Genomic DNA, 21,545 nt, shown 5'->3' with positions numbered 1-21,545 from the left:
TAATATATATCTAAATAATAATTATAATAAAATATCTAACATAACGGCGTCAACTTGGAGAAGAACTGGAGGACTCTGACTGTGTCTCCCGATCCCGTCACAGAAGGCAGTAATGTTATAGAAGTGGATGGTGCTTTCCCCTACCTGAGCAACGTGGCAGCGTGTGGGGGAGTCCTGATGGATAATAATAGAAAATTTATTGAAGGCTTCGTCTCTCGCTTGCAAGCAGGTGATGCCCTCTCTGCGGAACTATGGGGCTGCCTTTTTGGAATGGAAGGGGCACGGGATTGTGGTTTCAGAGATGCAATACTAAAGACAGATTCATATGATGTTTTTCAACTGCTGAAGAATGCTACCCCGGAGATGCACGAGGACTGGTCTCTTATTGAGGAGATAAAAGGGATGATCTCACGGAAGTGGAAGTTCGAGTGCCAGCTTATTGCTAGAGATGATAACCTCGTGGCAGATGCACTAGAAAAGAGAGCCCTGAATGATAACCTGGGTTTCCTTATCCTAGGCCTTGATAGTGTTCATAAATTTCTAGATCTCGAAGGAATAGGACAGCTGTTTTGCTGTTTTCTTAATGCTTTCTTGCTTTCACTTGTATCAAAAGAGGGGGGGGGGGGAATGAATGAAGTAGCAAATCGCTAGTAAGTTGAGCATGCCTTTCTTTGGCTAGCTTCACCATTCCCTATTAGTTATTTGGTTAACTTGATCACTCCTTATTAATTATTCTCTTCGATCTGTGTATAAGATTTTAATAAAAATTTTATATAAATTACTAAATTTAATTAGTTAGTTATTTTTGTACCCTCAATAAAACTTAGTAGTTAGAGGAGCTCAAGTAAGTAGTTAGGAAGTTTATAATTAGTTAGAGATAATATGTATATAAAAAAATTAATATTTAAAACATGTTGTAATATACTAATGGTTCTCTTAATAAAAATAAAAAAGTATCACTTCGCCTCATGTATGATATGTAGCATTTCCAACCATTTATGATCCGCTAATAATAATAGTTTGAACATTGGTAGCTGAAAAATATTGAAATCTCTATATTAATTTCTCATGGCTAAAGGCAGGGCTAGAAATTATGTTAAAGCTATTTTTCCCAAAAAAAAAGAGTTATTATCAAAAATTAGTGAAAATAATGAGATCGTTGAATTCCCATATGTCATTATTAAGAGTTATCAAAGGTGCATGTCTAATTATAACCATACTATGGAAAACTAATTAATTTATAAGATATTACATTCCATAAATATTTGCATTAAATAAAAGGATAACAATTTGCTTTCTTATTCCATTTGTTGTTTCTAATCCAAAACATATTTATTTTATGTAATAAACATCATGAAATTATAATCCAAACAAGAAGAGTCAAGGGATCATTTCCTGTTTTGGGACATTGTTTGGCTTTGATGAAATATGTTCTTGATGAGATTGAGGAGGATTGCCACATTGGCATTCATGATTAAGGCACCAACAACCAGGGCAATCCTCAGGACCTCTGCATCGTAAATGGAACTTGCTTTCTCCATCTTCAATTCCATTCCCCAAAGCTGCAAATATGAGATTTCCTTTTATCAACTTTATATATTTGTATAAAACATAAATTAAAGAAGGTAATGAGACTTGCATAGAATTGCTACAATTTAATCTCGAGAGAGCAACCTAACTGAGTTAGATATAGGGGGGGGGGGGGGGAATTAGCTCATAAGAATAGAAGACCAGATTGGATTAGACTATTGGGCTAGACTAGATTCCAAGCAGACCATTCAAGCCCTAAATTTGAAAATTAATGGTTGGTTAGAATATTCAGTCATTTTAAAAATCATTACTCCTTTGATTCTATTTATAAATATCTTCTAACATGTTTCATCAAAATTTAAAAAAAACTTTAAATCTTATTAACTATATGTTAAAAGTTAACAATTTTACAACTTTATCCATATTTAATATATATATTTATACACTTTAGTAAGAAGTCCAAGAAAATAATAATCTACCCAACTTGGGCATCTAACACCATAAGAATTTCTTGGGTGTAAAGATATATATAAATTTAAAATGTTGCATAAATGCCATGACCATTAAGTTAAATAATGTTAACCATTTAGTAAACATGTAGGTCAAGAAAATGGTGCAAAAATATACATAGTTTGATAAAAAATACCATGGAGGCTCCATGTGTATTTTTGGATCAGTTTGAAAATTTTATGTGAATTTTTACATTATTTTTTTGGTTAACATGTTTGTCAAACACTCAACATCAGTACTTAATGGTTGTGACATTTTTGCACCATTTTGAAAATGTGTACTTTTGTACCTATAGAAGGAAATTTTATGATGTCTAGTGCTCTAATCTCGTGGAATACTTCATGGGTAAGTTTGCCCCTTACTAAATTTAATGATGTAATTTATATTAAGGACCAAAAAGTACTCTCTCTAAATTATAAATAGAAGGGGAAAAAATATAGCAGTAGACTAGCAATTTTATGTGGAACCTGAAAGAATAATAGTAAAATGAAGTGATATGTAGATTATTCATATGTAATAGTTACCTACGATCCTTAATATAAGATTTAGTACACTATAAACTGAATCTTATATTAAGAATCAAAATTAGCATATTGATATTGGAAGAAAAATTCTAACGAATGTAATTTTACACAAACACAACAAACAAGAGAAATTGAATGGTTCTCTTACTGCGTACCTGAAGCAGAAAACAAGAGGACGAGAAGAAAAACTCCCTTAACCAAAGTTTGGTCCATGTTTTTCATCAACTTGTGATGCGTTTAGCTTACTGAGTTTTCTATTTATAGGTGAATACATGGTTCAATCAAAATTTTTAATGAGTTTTCCACATTCTTTAATATACGATGTTTTTTTTAAGAAAATATCACTTTAATTAGAGACATTTGGAAAGAAACGATTTTTTTTTAAAAAAAATAAAGATAAGCTCCTTGAAAGCCAAATGTTCTCAGCATTTATTGTCACTTTACTTTTTTGATTGTGTATTTCACATCGATGTAGTTCTAAACGTTTTTCAATCTTGATTTTCTAGAATCAAATCTCATGGATCCATATCGAATTTTATGAGATTCTTTGCATTATGCAGAGCATTTATTGTTTTTTATTTTTCATGATTTTGTATTTAAGATTTACCTTCAAGTTCCCACATGATTTTCTAGAACCGGTAGTTTCTTTATAATATATTGTATATAATATATTTGAAGAAAATGTTGTGGATCGATCAGTATATTGGATTTCACAAGATTGTTTACAATATTTAGAGCTTTTATTGTTTCCAAGTGTAACAACCGCCCTGATATTATTTGGTGTGTTCGTGGTGCACACAACATGCTGATCTTTTTTTTTTGACCAGCAATGCTGATCTTATTAATGATTTCGGGTGCTAAAAGTATTATAAATAAAATTAAAGTATTGAATGTTACTTTACTCAATACTTTATGGTGACAGGTATAGAAAAATTACTGTATGTGAAACATAAAATTTTTTAATAATCACAAATTAAACAAGAAGAAAGAGGAGAAGGAGGGTGCTCACATGAAAGAAAAACCAAAAGGATGACAACAAAAGCTCCCGTAACCAATGTCTTGGTCTTACCCATGTCTGCCAGCATTTGCGATGCGTTTCAGCAATAAGTTAGCACTTATATAATGTGAAGCAAGTATACTTTTAGAAGTTTCATTAATTTTTGGAGCTTTTATTGTTATTTATCTATTTTTGTGATTTTTGTATTTCCGTCTGAAATTATGATATACGAAGATTTACTTCCAAGATATTGCATGTATAAAAATATACAAGTTTTGATGATAATATCTTTGAAATATTCTATGATAAGTCTGCCAACTATGAATGAGGAATGCAATTAGAATTTACATCTTATCATCTTATTGATAAAATGGACATCGATCCTTATCCAAAAACTCTTCCTCATGGGATTAATATAAGATCATTTATCTAAAAAATAAACTGATTATGTAATACTCCCTCCTATCCTATTTATAAGCTTCAAATTTGAGAAGAAGCATAGTCTATTTTACAAGCTTCAATTTCGGTTTGTCTTAATATTTAATGCTTTCTTTTGTTTTTTTTTTAATTTTGTCCTTAATTATTTATTCTCTTTCTTTTACCATAGTCTCTTCTATTCCATTTTTCAATACATTCTTTTTTATCTTTTTTCTCATTTATTATAGGGGCATACTTAAAAACAAAAGCATATTTGTAATCTATTTATTATTTTTAACTAATTATTCGTTATTTGTGAATTAGTTATTTGAACCTTATAATAAGAATTGGAGAGAGCACTTTATAAGTTATGCTCACAAACTAAATATCCTTCTACATAATCAATGTCATGGAATGTAATTTTGTAATTTTAGACGTGTTCACTAATTTTAATTATAGTTATTAATATATATAATTGTTAATATATTCTTACAATAATTAACGAAGGAGGCACTCTATATGCTTATAGGTGATTCTGTTGGAAAAAACTAAAGTTTATCATTTGTCCAATGACAAAGATAATTTCGGTAATTTTAAATTCTCTCTCTTTTAATATCGTTTATTTTACTGATGTAAACTTTAAACAAACTGCGACGCTTTTCCATACTTTTTCACTCCAATAGCCGATGTGAAGACAAATTTATTATAATCTGAATCTACTAACAAATATTAGTAAGAAAGAACATGAGATGTTTTTGATGTCAAATAACTTTAGGGTATTGGATGCACCAAAAAATATTTTACGGTAATGGATACATTTAAAAAATACTTCAAGATACTGGATGTATTACAAAATATTTCGAGGTGTTAGATGCAACTTAACTAATATATATTTTATTTGATGAATACTTATTTTTTTTTCCTTATTAAACCTCCAAAACGAGGTACACTTTGCCTTTTCAACTCCAAGACATATTTATTTTATGTAATAAACAGGAGATCATCCAAACAAGAGTAGTCAAGGGATTATTTGTTGTTTAGAGACATTAATAGTGTGCGATAAAGAAGGCAACATTAGGCTCTGAATCAGGGTCCCCATTCGGTGCTCATCAGGTGATGAGCACCCAATGCTCATCACCTGATGAGCAAATCTGGACCATCCAGATCTAATCTGGACGGTTCAGATTTAATATTATTAAATAATTATTTTAAAATAGAAAAAATTATATTTTTAAAAAATGATAGTTAAGAAATTATCTTTATCTTTTATCCTATACCTATTAAAATAATTATTTTTAAAAAATAAAAATAAAAATAAAAATAAAAATAAATCTGGACCGTCTATATTTGGACGGTTCAGATCTGATGAGTATTGGGTGCTCATCAGTTTATAAATCACTCTGAATCATGTCGTTCAAGTTGAGGGGAGGCTCCACAAACACACTTTCTATTGACGCAAGGGCAGTCGGGGCAATCCCAGTCGCTTCGACATGGCACAATAATATCTCCAGTTTCATTCTCCACAGCTGCAAATATGATATTTTTCTTTTAACATCAGTATTTATATACTTCCTCTAGTTTTTATTGTAGGGCACTACTAATTTGCACGAATCCATAAATGATAGTTAACTTATTAAACCGGTCTAAATTAAAATTTTTTTCCAAATTTGTCTCATCCCTGTGATGAGCAGTATAATACTCATCATTTGAAACCTGCACTATTCAGATGTAGTTTTAATGGTTTAGATTTAAAATTTTTAACTAATAATTTTTAAATAAAAAATTATTTTTTAAAAAACTTACAGTCAAAATATTATATTTATTTTGAATTATCTATCTATTAAAGAAAAACATTTTAAAAAAATAATATATAAAAAATTTACTCTCAGCCTTTCATATTAAATTGAATTTTAACTTTTGAGATTTGATAAGCATCACTGATGTCCGTATTAGTGAGGTTTTGAAGGAGAGCGAAAAACACGAAGAGTCACATTTAAGTATTACTCATCGAGACAAAATTTACAAACAAATATTAATGATGACTCTTCAACTGACTTATGTTAAGGATCAAAAATCATTTTAAAAGGTGTCTTACAATAAGGACAAGAAGGGGTACCACTCTGGTCTTTATTATTTGTCACTTGTAGGGAGGAATTGTGGTCCTATTTTGTTTGTCTTTTACATCCTTTTTAATGCTTAATTTTCAATTATGTCATTTTCAATTATGTCCTTATTGATTATAGTAAAATTGAAAAGAGAGGGAATGAGTGAGAGAAAATATATTACTATTTGATGCTCTTCTTACTAAGGGCAAAAGTAAAAGTTTTTATTTATTTAATTATCTCCTTGATTGTGAGAAACTCCTAAAAGTAACAAATAATAAAAACCAGGGTGGTAGTTGCATAAAACATAAAAGATCGATACTGGGCTACGCACAATTATTCATAATCATAAGTTTTATTAGTAAACAGTACATATATGCAACTATCAATAATATTTTTTTTGCTTTATCATTCTTTCATAAAATATCTCCTTAGGCTCTGTAATTTTGTTTTTATTCATTAGGAATTCTTCACAAAATAATATCAATAAAAAATACTATAAAATTATTATTATTATTGATGAACCACCCTGATTTTAGCATCAATTTGTCGGCATCCATATAAGAACCTTGGACACAAGGGCCCAGCTACCATCTCTCACCATGGTGACCAGCTTCTCCGATTATAAACCGCGCTATATTCATGAGTAATCAAGAGTGTAATTCACTTTGAACTTTGTGCAAAATATAAGAAACATATTTAATTTTAATGAAATTAAATATTAAAAATGAGTACACTTTTTGAAGAAATTTTAAATTCTGATATCATGCATAGCATAAAAAAATTTATCTAGCTATGATGCACAGTCTTAACTATATGTACTTCTCTCATCTTATTTATAGGGCACCTTTAACATATTTTACAAGAATCAATAAAAATATTAAAATTTAATAACTTTTTAATTTTATCTCTATTTAATAAATATACTTTCTACAAAAATAACATTCCACAAAATAATAAATTAGGAATAAAATTATACATTCATATGATAAACTCAATAAGGTAATAACTTGTATTAAAGATAAATAATACTACTCTTTCTCTTTTGTAAATAAAACTAAATAAGAGGAGTATAATTGAAAAATAAAATGGCATAGATAAAGGAAAATAAGAGCTGATGATAAAGTGATAATAACGAAGAACACAAGATGAAAGAATTTCTGCGAAATTGACCCCTTTTTAGGAAAATACTACCTTCAGTCCTAATTATAAGATCTTATTTATAGTCTATAAATGTAGCCTTATAATTAGGATCGGAGGTAGTATGATACAACCAATATGCATGCATACACAAACATGCCAACACCAGTTTCAACTCAGGACCTCATCCAAGCATGGCAGGTAACGTTGACACTAGGACAATGAGTTGCTGACAGTGCTTTTCATATTAAACTAGCTGTTTTGAGGTGAGAAATTAAACACAAGTAATTTAAAATGAACCATGCCTGTCTCTCTCTACCCTGAAATTAGCTGCTAATTAGATTTCAAACTTGGCATCAAGAAACTCATTCTATATATATATATATATATATATATGTATGTATGTATAACAAATGGGATAACCAATATGGGGAAGAAGAAAAGCGAATCTGATGATGATGAAGTGATGATCAGGAAAATCACAAGATAATGTGTTTTCGAAGAACCCATTATAACTGTCAAAGCCCTTCTTAAGAATTTTTACACAGACTTGGTAATTGGTGAGCTGTTTATATTTGTTAGCAAGACCTAAAAAAAGTTGTAACGATACTTTCTGGGAAAGAGATACAATTTATTGCAGTCAATGAGTTATGAACTTTTTTTTTTTGGAATGGGAATGCATATATATTAACAGAGAGTTATGGACCTTATTAGAGTCGAAGTTACAGTTAATGGTCAAGCATCATTTTCCAACACTACACAACAATTTAAGTTATTATTTTTTCTCGATGCAAGCCAAAACCATGATTATTATTTTAAACATTTTTGTTTTAGTAGTATTTGACAACCTACGTTCGTTCTAGAAATCCAATGCCTAATATTTTCTTCCTGCAATACCCTTATTCAATGAGTATGTGAATCTTATATTCAAAGGTACAATTTACCAAAATTTTAGGCATTCCTAGAGTAAAAATATTTCAATCTTAAGGGAAATTTGGAAAAATTGCAAGACACGGTTTAGCTTCGTTGAACACAAGGAACCCAGATGTGAAAAGTTGGTCAGGCCTTTGCACAAGGTCAGGTCAGGGACATAAATATAAATATGAAAAGTTTAGGGTTAAGGACTAAATTGAATAGTAAAAGTTCCTTAGAGCTAAAGTGAAAAACTTTATAGGCCAAACTAGTATGAATAATATTAATATCACTTTATTCACTACAAAAAAAAAATTCACTTTTAGTGGCAATAAAAAGTCGCCACTAAAAGTATAAAAGTTGTTACCATAGCAATCGTGGATGAAAACTTTTAGTGACAACTTTTATAAGTGTCTGCAGCGACATTTGTCACCATTAAAAGATACTTTTGGTACCAACCTTTTTGTTGCCGCTAACAGTACTTTCAGCAGCAACAAGATGGCGCTGCCAAAAGTGACTTTCAATGGCAACTTTTTTGTCGCCACTGAAAGTGATGTCGAAGAAAAATTAGCTTTATTAGCACCATGTTATTGACGCCGGCCACCATGTCCCTGTCGGTTGGCTGCCACGTTATCGTTGACAACCTCCACATGTTGCCACATCACTCCTCTCATGCCACATCACTTCTTGCCGCCACATCACAGCCTAAATGTTTTCACCTTAAATGTGTCTTATTCAAGGTTAGAACTCGTGACCACTTTCTTTCGAGTCCAATCTTCTTACCATTAAGCTAGATTGAATTTGCTTATTAGTTTTGTAAAATAATATATATATATATATATATCATCATATTATACTTTTAGTGGCAATATTAGAAAGTCACCGCCAAAAGTCTGAGGCTGAATGGAGAATTGAAAGGAAAATGGAGAACTGAAAGTTAGTAGTGACTTTCTTGGTAACGGAAAATGTCGTCATTGAAGGTCTCACATTCAGTGGTGACTTGTGTGTTGCCTCTAAAAGATATTTTTAATGACGACTTTCAGCGGCAACCAAAAATCCCACCTCAGAAAGTTGACTTTCAGCGACGACATTTTTATCGCCGCTGAAAGTCATACTTTCAGCAGCAACTTTCTAGTGTTGCTGCTGAAAGTCGACTTTCAGTAGCAATTTTTTTGTTGTCACTGAAAGTCATCATCTAAAGTCTTTTTTGTTTAATCAATGAACATGATAAAGTAATATTACATGATATTTTCGAAGAAATTGGAATGAAAAATAGAATAGAATTAGCTATTAAAATTATGTATGGTATGCAGATGAAATTGTGATGTAATTTTATTTAGTATGATTTTGAAAATACCAAAATATCCTTTATAAAATTTCTCTATCTCCAGCTAACAATTTGGAAAAAAACTGGGGGGAAAAAATCTCAATACCCAGTCTTCTTCCTCCACCTTTTCTTCTTCAAATTTGAGAGTGCGTGAACAATGGATTTCAACCAAAGAGAACAAGAAATTAAGGATATTGAACGAACAGATACACTAAAGATCGAATGCCAAGAACAACGTAGAGATTGAACAAATAATGACTAGAGAAGGTAATAGTTAAATGGAATAGAGAAGACCAAAGAGTTGTTGGTTAGGTGAAGAAGAAGTGGTTTTTGATTTAGGGTTGAGAGGCGAAGTGCAACACCCCTTATAACTAACAATAACTACACAAATTAAAACAAGTACTCTTCTAGTGCTATTTATTAATGGGAAAATTTATTTTGACACGCACATATGTAAATCATATTATTAAAATTTTAATATATACAATTTTCTCATTCATTTATTATTACGTGGACTATTATTTTCTTGGAAAAACGTAACACAATGAAAGTGACTTGCTCATTTTTCTTTGGTTAAAAAATTTTAGACAGGAGTTCAGATTCAACCCAAATAAAAGGCAGAGTGCTTGATCCAACTCCTCCTAAGTGATATCAAGTTGGGTAGGGAAAATCTACAGCATACCCTTAAGCGTTTACTTAGACACCCCTAATTTAGGATGCTTTCTCAAATGTTGTGATGGGAAATCGAATCCATGGACAATGAGATGAAGTGATTTTAAATATAATTAAAAGAGTAATAGCTGCCAATTAAACGTTCCATATCGATGCCCAAGAAATATAAGAAGAAGAAGAAACAAAGAATGAAGAGGCCCAAAAGTCAAAGTCCACCCCCGGGACCCTACCCATCCAGACACCAGAGAGGATTTCGTCAGTAGAGAGAGGATTCCACTATGACAAATCACAAAAAAAGAAAAAATCCCGAATCCCCAATCAATCAAATATCAAAATATAACGTATAACGTAATAACACGCCATCATTTAACATGACGACGAAAAGGAAAAAGAGCGGTTACAAAGCATCCCAAAATAGTGAGATCAGTACAGTTGGCCTATTACGAGTAATGCTTAGACTAAGTGATAAAATATTTCGTTACAACTTTTTCAGATCTAGGAGGTGTTTAGATAAAACCAAACCATAATTTGAAGAATAATTTCTGGAAAATAGATTTTGTGAAAAAGTGATTTTGATAAAGTGAAAGTGTTTGAATAGTTGTTATCAGAAACACTTTTTATATGTACAAATTACTAAAAAGGGCATAAGTTAATATGAAATTACATAAAATATAGATTTTATAATATATTTTAATTAGAAGAAATAAAATTGTTAATAATATATTTTTTACCAATATAATTAATAATATATAAAATAATGTAATTAATAAATAATTAATATGTGTACATATATTTAAAAAATACATGATTAAATATATTTTAGAAAAAATGAATATTTTCTTCCAAAAAAATTATTTTACGTTAATAAGGGAGGAGAAACAGTGAAAAAAAAAAGAGTGAGGGAAAAGAAAGAAGAAGCAATGTAAAGGCATGAGGGGCAAAAAATTTCACTGACACTACAGCACCAGCCAGATTCCAGAAAGCGAAAAAAATATGCTTATGGTGAAACCATGGTTTTGATAAGGTAAACCATAGTTTCATGACAAAATCATAGTTTGAAAAAAAATGGCGTGTTTGGCTATTTTTGGTACCAAACCTTGGTTTGGATTCTTAAAAAACTTTTTACAAGTTTGCCAAACACTCCTTTAGTTTCGTATATTTAAGCTGTACAGAAAATTAAAAAAATTATATGAATATTAATATGAGAATATAATTTTCCAAGAATGTGAAGTTGATCCTTTTTAGGAGTTTATGGCTTAAAATAATTCTTATTTAATCTCTAACACATATTGAAACAACGCATTAGTGCCTTAACACAATAATTATGCCCTTGTGAGGGCAATCTTTAAGGCACCTATGAGGGTATGATTGAAGAGATAAGTCAGTCTCTATCTAATGTACTTAGCCCCCAGTTGATCCTAACATGTACAATACAACTGTAAAGTGATGAGTTAGCTTTATTTTTAAGAATGTTGTTGATGAAAGAAATTGAAATTTTTTATAGTTCAGATTCCTCGGCTCATATTTCGCTCTCATAAATATATTTATATATATATAACATTGAGAAAAATTAGGATTAATTGACTTGTATATATAAAGCTTAAAATCAGTGGTATGACTTCATAAAAGGGTCCTCATTGGTATTCATCACATTGATGCTTGAACGCACTCATTGCAGTAATAAAATATGAACCATTCAAAATCTAATTTGAATGATGTGTATTCAAAATTTTTAATTTGCAATTTTCAATTATACATTTATTTAAAAAAAAAACTACCTCATGTCTTTAATATAAGACCTAGTTGATTAATTTGAATAGATTAACAAAGCTAGTTAAGTTAGTTATTTGTAATAAATAGATATTATTTTTCTTAAAATATTCTCACTAATCAAGTGCATTGGCTTGAACTACTATTATTACAAGGACTATCTTAAAAAAAATAGATAAATATGAGGGACAAAGTGAATTGAGATCTTATATTTAAGACCAAAATAAAAGTCAAAAGAGCTCTTATATTAAGAATTAGAGATAGTATTAGTTATGTAATTATTTTTATTTTATTTTTGTATCTATTAAAATTAAAAATTATTTAAAATATAAAAAAATTTAAAATGAATGTAGACAATTCAAAACCGATCTAAATGGTAAAGATTAAGATGAATGAGCATGGAATGTACTCCTTTTCTAAAAGCTCAACCATATATATGTGTGTATTTCATTCCAATCGGATGTCCCGCTACAGTATTTAAAATCCTCATGTCTATGAAAACCGGACAACTACTCAACAAGAACTTAATTTTAATTGTTTATTAGATCCAAATAAAAAAGGAAATTCATTTAAAAGTCAACTTTCTTAAGAAACAATTAATTTGTCAGTCCTTATAGTTTTACGTGATTTTAAATCAGGTTTTTGTAATTTTTTTTCCTTTTTTATTGGGTCCTTATTGTAATTTTAATTTTGATGGAAGTCCTTCTTTTTCCATAATCATCTTCTTTCCCGCCCCTCTTTCCCAGCGACAGCCCCACCATCTCCTCTTCGCTCCTCTTCCATTCTCACCCTCTCTCCTTTCTTTCTCTCTCTACACCTTCATCGTCATGAGAAGCTCTTTCAAGAGGCGTCACATAAGCCTAACAGTGTTATAACGGAAGGACCTCTATCAAAACTAAAAATACAATAAGGACTCACTAAAAAAGAAAAAAAAATTATAGGAACCTGATTCAAAATCAGGTAAAACTATAAGGAATTAATTTTTCCTTTTTTAATTTAGAAAATAATATTTAAAAATTTAAACGGTCTGAATCAAATGTGGGCAATTTAGATCCCATTTCGTTTCACACTTGACTATATGCCCTCCTTGAGATGTGCAAAAGCTCAAAGCTATGGATGTGTGTATATATATCGAAGTAATTGTTCAATTAATCTTATTTTAGGGGAGACTAGGAAACATGATATGCATAAGTAAGCATTACTTGATCCATTGATAATATTCTACATATTTCCATCAATCCCCAGCAATTCAACAGTAGTACTTCCAAAACCCTAAATTGTAAGAAAACCAGACACTTAACAAAAAAGAAGAAAATTAAAAAACAACCTTTGAAAAGACATTTGCAAAACCACGGAATTTTGAAGACATGGCGGCGGCGACGATGTTATAAGGACTTATTGGAGAAAGGTGATTCTGTGTCGCAGAGGTCGATGAAGAAGAAGCCTTTGAAGCACAGAAGATGAAGAGAAAAAGCCATCACGATGATCATCTCAATTAGAGGACTCAGACTGATGAGAAAACACAGGCGATTTCTTTAGAGTTTTCCTGGACCTTCTGAAAAAGCAAGATGAAGGACCTTTCAAAGAAGATCTCGTTTTGATAATCTGGCTCTGATGATGATGATGATGATGATGATGATTGGACCTTAAACTCAAATCCTCCTTCATACAAAAAAACATGGTCTTACCGACGGAATTTAGCGACGGAATTTTGAATTTAGCGATGGGATCATCGACGAAACGGATTAGCGACGGAATTTGTTCAGTCGCTAACTCAATTTTTTTAAAAATAAAATAAAATGCTACGTGGCACCTCTACCAATTGCCACGTCATCACTGGGACCACCTCCACGTGTCGCTACCACCTCACATCTACTGCCACGTGTGCTACCACCTCACCTTCACCTGCCACGTGTGTGCCACGTGTCACCACCACATAATTCCCTTATGAAAAACTAAAAATATACCATATGATAATTTTAATCATAACTTTTAATGAAAAATAATTTTTAAATATTTGTTTTACTATTTTTATAATGTTTTATTTTTTAAAAATATTTTAATATAATTTTAATTTCTAACGACACTAATTTTGAATTTTTAAGTCGTAAATAATTTTTCATAAATAATTTTTAATTTATTTTTTAATTAACATTATAAGATATACAATTTAATTATATAATATATATATATATATTATATTACATTATATTATATTATGTATATGTGGTTTAATATTTGAAGAAAATCATTTACAATTAGTCAAAAAATCTTGTTATTCAAAAATTCAAAAAATAACTACTATAATAAAATCTAATAAATTATTCTATATAAAAAATTAAATGACTTAAATAGATTATGATAAATAGTATTTTCCTATTTGTATATATATCCTATGTAATTTATTTTTTTAAAATTTGGGACGGGAACAAATTCCATCACTAATTTCTGACGGAATTGCGACGGAATTTCTATCGCTAATTTTTTTGATGAATTAGTGACGGAATTGTCTGACAGAAAAAGATTCTGTCACTAATTATGTCGCTAAATACGGATTAGCGACGGAATTTAGCGACGGACAAAAATTCCATCGCTAATCCGTCAAAAAAATTAGCGACGGAACAAATTGCGTCGCAAATTCTGTCCCTAATTTGCGACGGAATTTGTTTCTGTCGCAAATTCCGTCGCTAATCCGCTGTTTTTTTGTAGTGCTTGAACCTTAGAGAAGATTCCATTGGCATCGATGATGAAGAATCTTTTTCTTCACTGGTGGATCTTTGGGAATCCCAGGTTGTACTTCCCATTTGAATGGAACTGTACCAGGTAGTTTGCAGTTGTATGCATCACTCGGTCGTGGAAGACAATATTGTTCTATCGATAATGAATTTCTCGAGAGAAGTTCATTCAGAAAAACATCATTTCCAGGAAGCACTGATGAAGATTCTTCTTCTTCCAATGGCTGCTTCGGAGTTAGAGAAACCTCAGTCTCCATTTTCGTTTAGTCAAAAGAAAGCAATTCGTTCCATTATTTAAGCAAAACGATAGAGAATAGTTGACCACCTAATTCAAGCCGTAATATGTGTCTGTGTGTGTGTGTGAAAATATGCATGTAATATGTATATATCTAATTCAATGCCTCTTTTTAAAGTACTCTATATTTTAGGAAATGATATAAGTTGTATTTTTTTTCTCCTTGAATACTGCGCATTAGTATGAAGAATTCTAACCAGAGGAGGAAAAAGTCGTCATGGTGAAAAGGAGGATATTTTCAGATATTGTTTTAAAAGGTTATGCTTTTATATTTTTCCTTTGATGGGAGGGGAAATTTCACTATATACATTTTTATACATCAACATTTAAATTTCAAAGGGTTCGCAGTAGTAATATTTTTGAAGGCATGGGTGGATATTGAGATTGTTTTTATGGTAAATGGCGTGAATACGCTTATATTTATATATCTTTGACCAAAGGTATGAACGAGGTTGTTGGACATATGAATTTGCTAAAGTAAACCCATAAAAACTGTACGTATAAGGGATCTCGTTTATATTGATGTATATACTTGGGAACTGGGATCAATTATGTCACATGATCCCTTAATTCTTTCAATAAAAAATTGGAATTTATTACTCACAAACACTATTGAAAATTAACTTTTGGGGGTAATAAAAAGTCGGCACGCTAACGGCCATCGCTAATACTTTTAGAGTTTTAGTGACAACAAAATGAGTTGCCGCCAAAAATTAAATCACTGTTGAAGTTGCTCTGAAAACCATATTTTTAAAGCTTTTTAGCGATAGCATTGAGAGTCAACGATACAAGTGAATTTTCATTGACGACTTTAGCTACTTTTTAAATTGTTTTTTTAAGTAGTGAAAGAGAGCGTAAACTGATTATCAAAAGTAATTTTTCTCATCAACTTTGGCCTCTTGCCTAAAACAAGGTTTCTCTCTTAATTTAATCAAATAATAAACTTGTAAGAGTTTATTTTTATATTTTTATAACATGTATAATTAAATGTAATGGTTATTAGATCCCTAATTAATAATTTTTTAAAAATATATAACAATGTATTCAAAAATATAATATGAAGTAAAATAATTAATGTAATGTAAGTTGCATCATTATATGGTAAAAAATTATGCCATAACCTACCTTTTAGATCTTGCGCTAAAGGAGATATATGGATCTCGTTTAAGGAGACATCACTTTTCCTCGTAGGATTCTAAGATAATTGTATTCCGCATGGCCCCTTTATTTCACGAAAAAGGATCAATATACAATTACCCAAATAAGCAAATATCATATTTAAGAAACCAATGATCAATGGAACAATAATATATGGTTACTGTGGAGCATTAAATGTGAAATACTCTCTTAATGGAGATTAGAACACTAGTCTATCATGTTGCAAGAGACAAGCCTCTCTATTCGCACCACAAGTGCATGGATAATTACAAGTAATAAAGTGATGAGAAAAGTATCATTCTCATGAGGATTTGGTTCCAAAACTTGGTCAGGTATTGATATCACACTTCTGTTCTAATTTGAGTGGCACAAATATATCAAGAGTGAAGGGAAAACTACTTTTAAAATTGAAAATTAATATAAACAAATGATTCTTGGACTTCAAGGATAAAATAGGATCTAGGATTATTTATTCCCCTTGTGTTTATTAACATTCAATTTTCCTGGCCTCCTCTCATAAAAGCTTTTAATGAAAATATGTGTTAGTCTAGGATTCAAAATATACTTGCAAAAGACAAGTGTTTAATTCTATTAATTGCTCAATCTCTTGTTACAATTAATAAAACTCAATTTTAAGCTCCAATCCTAAAGTGACTATGTAAGGTTGGCCAGTATATCCCTATCTTACCAACAAAACCATCCATTTAACATGCAAACTTCAAGTTCTTACCCAATTTTATCCAAGTTCTACACTTAAGCTAGTCCTCTCAAGCATCACTCAAATGAGCAGAACATATAAATGGTGATCAAGCACTTAAAAGCATAAGTAAGAGGTAAAATAAACGCATATCACTACTAGAAAAAAGCCATTTAGCGGTGGTTAAAAGGGGCTTTCCATGGCGGTTTTGGAGTTGCAGTGAATTCCATCAACGTTGTAAAGAGAAAATTTCATGGCGTTTAGACTTTCCACAATGGCTTATTTGAAAACCGCCATGGAAAGTGTGATTTTGACAGTGGTTATAGTAATTAACCGCCATTAAAAACTTATTTCATGGCGGTTATCCAAATAACAGCCGTGAAATGGTTGTGATTTTTTTTTCTTTTGCATAATCTAGTCAATTTCCTATATAACCTCCTTGCAATTTACAGACCAATTCTAGCCAGTATAGTAGAAGAGTGCAAAACCATTTCAAGACATAAACTCAATCCTAATGCTAACATCCAATTCTTATTCAATCAACTACACATAATAATCGATAACTTAACTAGTTAATAATAAAACAACAAACTTAAATGTGAATGGCTTAAATATTTCACATTTTCAAAACTCTCAAGCAATGTTGTTGACAAAATATCTCTCATTATGTTGATTTCCTCGGCATCATGTGGCACTATTCGCCGATTAGCTTAACCACAACCAGACGGGTCGCAAATAGTATAAAAAGTATCATTCCTCAAAGACTAAGGCCATATGAGTTAAAAACCATAATGTGCTCTTGATTAGGTTAAGTGAAATAATTGTTGTAAATAAAGTTGTTTAATGTACTTGAAAAACAAAAATTAAACTTAAATAAAATAAACTTGATTTTGAGACAAATAAGGATCTAGGGTTATTTCTCACTAAAATTTGATTAGTAACTTCTCTATTAGTATTTAACGATAAGTTAAGTTAGCCCAAGGTTCATAAATATGATTAAAACATTCTCAAGTCAAAACCAAGTTTTGCAATATTAGTAAAACTTCACAATCTCGTGCTTTTGTTTAAAAAGATTACGCTTTGAAAACCAAAACCCTTTTTGGACAATGTCAAGTTAATAGATATATCTCTATTCTGTCAACAAACCGTCCATTGAATAGGATAAATTTCTAGTCTAGCGCATTTTTACCCAAGTTTAAAGATTGATTTAACTTTCTTAAACTTCAACTAATCAATAAATCATTCCCAATGGTAGCTAATCATAAGGAAGCATCAAGCTAAAGTTAAAAAAAACATAATATTATCATAAACACTAAAGAGAGAGTTAAAACAAGCCTTAACCCATAAAATAGATCAAAATAAACCCAGAATGACTACTCTAACTACACATGTTCAGCAAAGAGCTACAAATGCACAGACATTTCATACCCATTGTAGAAACAAAGGAGAAGAGGAGAAGAAAACCAAGGAAAATGAAAGAAGAAGCTTTCAATCTCTTGCAACTTCAAGCCCAATGTTCCCAAGCTTCAAAACCACCAAACCCTAACAGAGAAGACCTCTAAATGAGCTCTCAAGTCCAAGTCTAGCAAAAGTCACGAGTTCCCCCTCTTATATGCCCTAATTTTTGAGTTACAAACATGAAACGCACAGTTGTGAGGATACAGATGCCACAACAGATATGCTCATCCTCCGTGACTGATTACACAAAATGGGAACTTCTTAGAAAGGGTTGGATGCCACGACAGATATAGGTAAGTGCTGCAATGCTTATTACAAAATGGCAAGCTTCTTGGGAAGGATTGGGTGCCATGACAGATATAGACAGGCACTGCAACACCTTATATAGAATGCCTCTCTTTCCTTTTTGTTGGAGATGTTGCGACATATGTTGGTTTTTCAGCCTCTCTACCTTTGGTCTTCTATCTTTACTCACTTTGGGTCCTTGATTTTCCTCTGATCAACCAAAGTTGGTTGAATCTTTCTCCTTGTCATTTATCTTCCAGCTATTGCTATTTCCTACAACAAGAATCTTGAAGCATTGTACAAATAATCTCCAATTGTTAGCATAAATCAATGTTTACTTTTTCAAGCCATATTTTCTAGCTTTAGGGGAATAACCTTGCACAATTAGCTTTCAAAACCCAGAAAAGAGTGTTCAAACAAGTTGAATTGGTAGGAATTTTGGGAGGTTATCACACCCCTAAACTTAAGCTTTTGCTTGTCCTTGAGTAAAACAACAAACCAAAGAAAAGACCAAAATGAGAAACTCATCATCAAAATCGACATGGAATTGTCCTCATCAACTATTCTAGAAGGTATGCAAAGCTAGACTATGATGGAATATGCAAGGATTTATGATTCATGAATTTGAAGACAAGCATCTCAAAAGTTATGTGTGAATAGAGTTCTAAAAATGCCTATCTTGCATCAGCCAAAGTCAAAAGCACACCCTAAACCATATAAATGGTTTCAAACATAGAAAGATAGAAACTCACTCTTTTTTTGTTCTCAGCTGATAAATCACCTCATAGCTTCAAAATCAAAGGGACTTGATTAGCTTGTAACGTGGCTAAGGGTTAAGGTTATTGAGAGGAAAAGATAAGGGATAAATTTAAATACTACTCTGTCCCTTATTATAAGATTCTTTTAACTAAATTGTGCAATTTAAGAAAACAGTTAAAATTACTTAAAAGCAATTAATATGTAGCAAATGTAATTTTTTCCAAATATACCCCTATATATAAATAGGTAGATGTAAGAGAGTAATAGTGAGATAAATGAAGAAAGAGAATGTATTGAATGTATTAAACTAGGGGTAAAATAGGTAATAATGCATTAAATGTTCAGACAAACTCAAAAGAAATCTTATAAAAAGGGGCAAGCCCATTCAAAAAATTGGATCTTATAATAAGGAACGGAGGGAATACTTTGAGATAAAAGAAATTTAAACTCAATCCATACTTCCTTTTTCTGTCAATACCTCTTATTGGTGTTGTAATCCCCCAAACTTAAATCAAGAAGAATTCTTTTCTTTGCCAAGCCTTATTGAAATTCCTTTTTTTTTTTTAGGACCTGACAATTGTTAAACTCCATAATCAATACTTCTTCTTCTCATCATCAAACCTAATTGTCTCCCTTAAATGAGTTCATTTAATCTTAAAGTAATGTAGTTCATGGTTTTTCAAGTTAAGTGGCTCAGGAAATGGTTACGGGTTCAAACAAAATTCTTTCAGGTTATTCCAAGTACTAAAATAGGTGCAAAGGGCATAATATTTTGTTAGGGTCAGCTTGAAAGGCATAATCGCACTTAAAGAATGCCCTGATCATTTTTCAAAATCATGTAAAGTGATTTATAAACTTTGAGCAAATTGGGATCAAGTTTCTGAAATCATGGAGTTGAAAATGAACATATAAATAGATATGCACTTAATTCCCTAGCTAAATACATTCAAAACACTTATGACTCTACAAATACATCATTTTTAAATCAAACCTACTAAAAAAACAGGCTTTAGAGAAATGAATCATCTGTAGTTGCATATTAACCAAACTTCCCAGCAAAGAATACTAACTAAGCAACTCATTCATATCATTGGATCAGAGCACTCGAACAACTCATTCATCAGTCTAATCTACATTCATAAACATTAAACAAGCTTACCTTGAGTTTTACATCAGAATCTAACCAAATCAACTGTAGTTTGCAAAAAAGTTTGCATCAAACTCATCAAAAAGTGTTATAGTGATTTATGTCATTCAAAAATCACCTCCACATTCCCTAACCCGAAAATAGACAGTGTCCTCATTGTCAACAGAGTATATGGAGGTCTTCCTCGTGTGCTAAAACATAAAAATCAAAAGATTTAGCACATGAGGGATCAAAAATTAGTATGCCTACACCTGTACAGATATGAGCTATTCACACAGGTCAGAAAAGTCAATTCAATAGAATATGTACAAAATTGAACCAACATATATCATTTGTCAAGAATAAGCTATTATTAGCTTATATACAGGCGTTCACATTTACAGTTCAAAATTAATCATCCTGTACCAAATAGTAGCAATCCAGGCCATTAGTAGCCTTTCAACAATGCAATTGAACAAGTAACACAAAGCTAGGCAACAATAGTCACAACAAAATAAAGCATAACAAAATATAGCAAAATAAAGCATGTAGCAGTAGCGGCAACAACAGCAAATGGCTCCAGGTAGTTATCCTCATCCCTTCTCTGCGTTCACATTTACAGTTCAAAATTAATCATCCTGTACCAAAATAGTTAGCAATCCAGGCCATTAGTAGCCTTTCAACAATGCAATTGAACAAGTAACACAAAGCTAGGCAACAATAGTCACAACAAAATAAAGCATAACAAAATATAGCAAAATAAAGCATGTAGCAGTAGCGGCAACAACAGCAAATGGCTCCAGGTAGTTATCCTCATCCCTTCTCTGCTCAACCCTTAGTTTGCATCATCCTCAGCAAGCAGATCTATTGCCATGTCTTCATCTTCATTAACACCGCCATTAGAAGCCTCAGCTTCATCCTCCTCCTTATTCAACTCTTCTTTACCCTTAGCCTCGGTACTTGTGTTTTTAATATCAGGTACTTCAATTTCTAGCTTCCAAGCAATTTGAACCAACAGTTCCTCTATGTGCCTCTATCTACGCCTCCTGTGGCATATCTCTCTGTCCAATTTCTCATGGAGGAGGTCTAAACTCTAAGTAGTAGGGTCAAATTAGTGCTGGCTTAGGCTTC

The sequence above is a fragment of the Neltuma alba genome, unplaced genomic scaffold (assembly GCF_004799145.2).
Source record: "Neltuma alba isolate B1F8T4 unplaced genomic scaffold, ASM479914v2 tig00010294_pilon, whole genome shotgun sequence".
NCBI lineage: Eukaryota > Viridiplantae > Streptophyta > Magnoliopsida > Fabales > Fabaceae > Neltuma > Neltuma alba.
Note: the sequence above shows the minus strand (reverse complement) of the source record.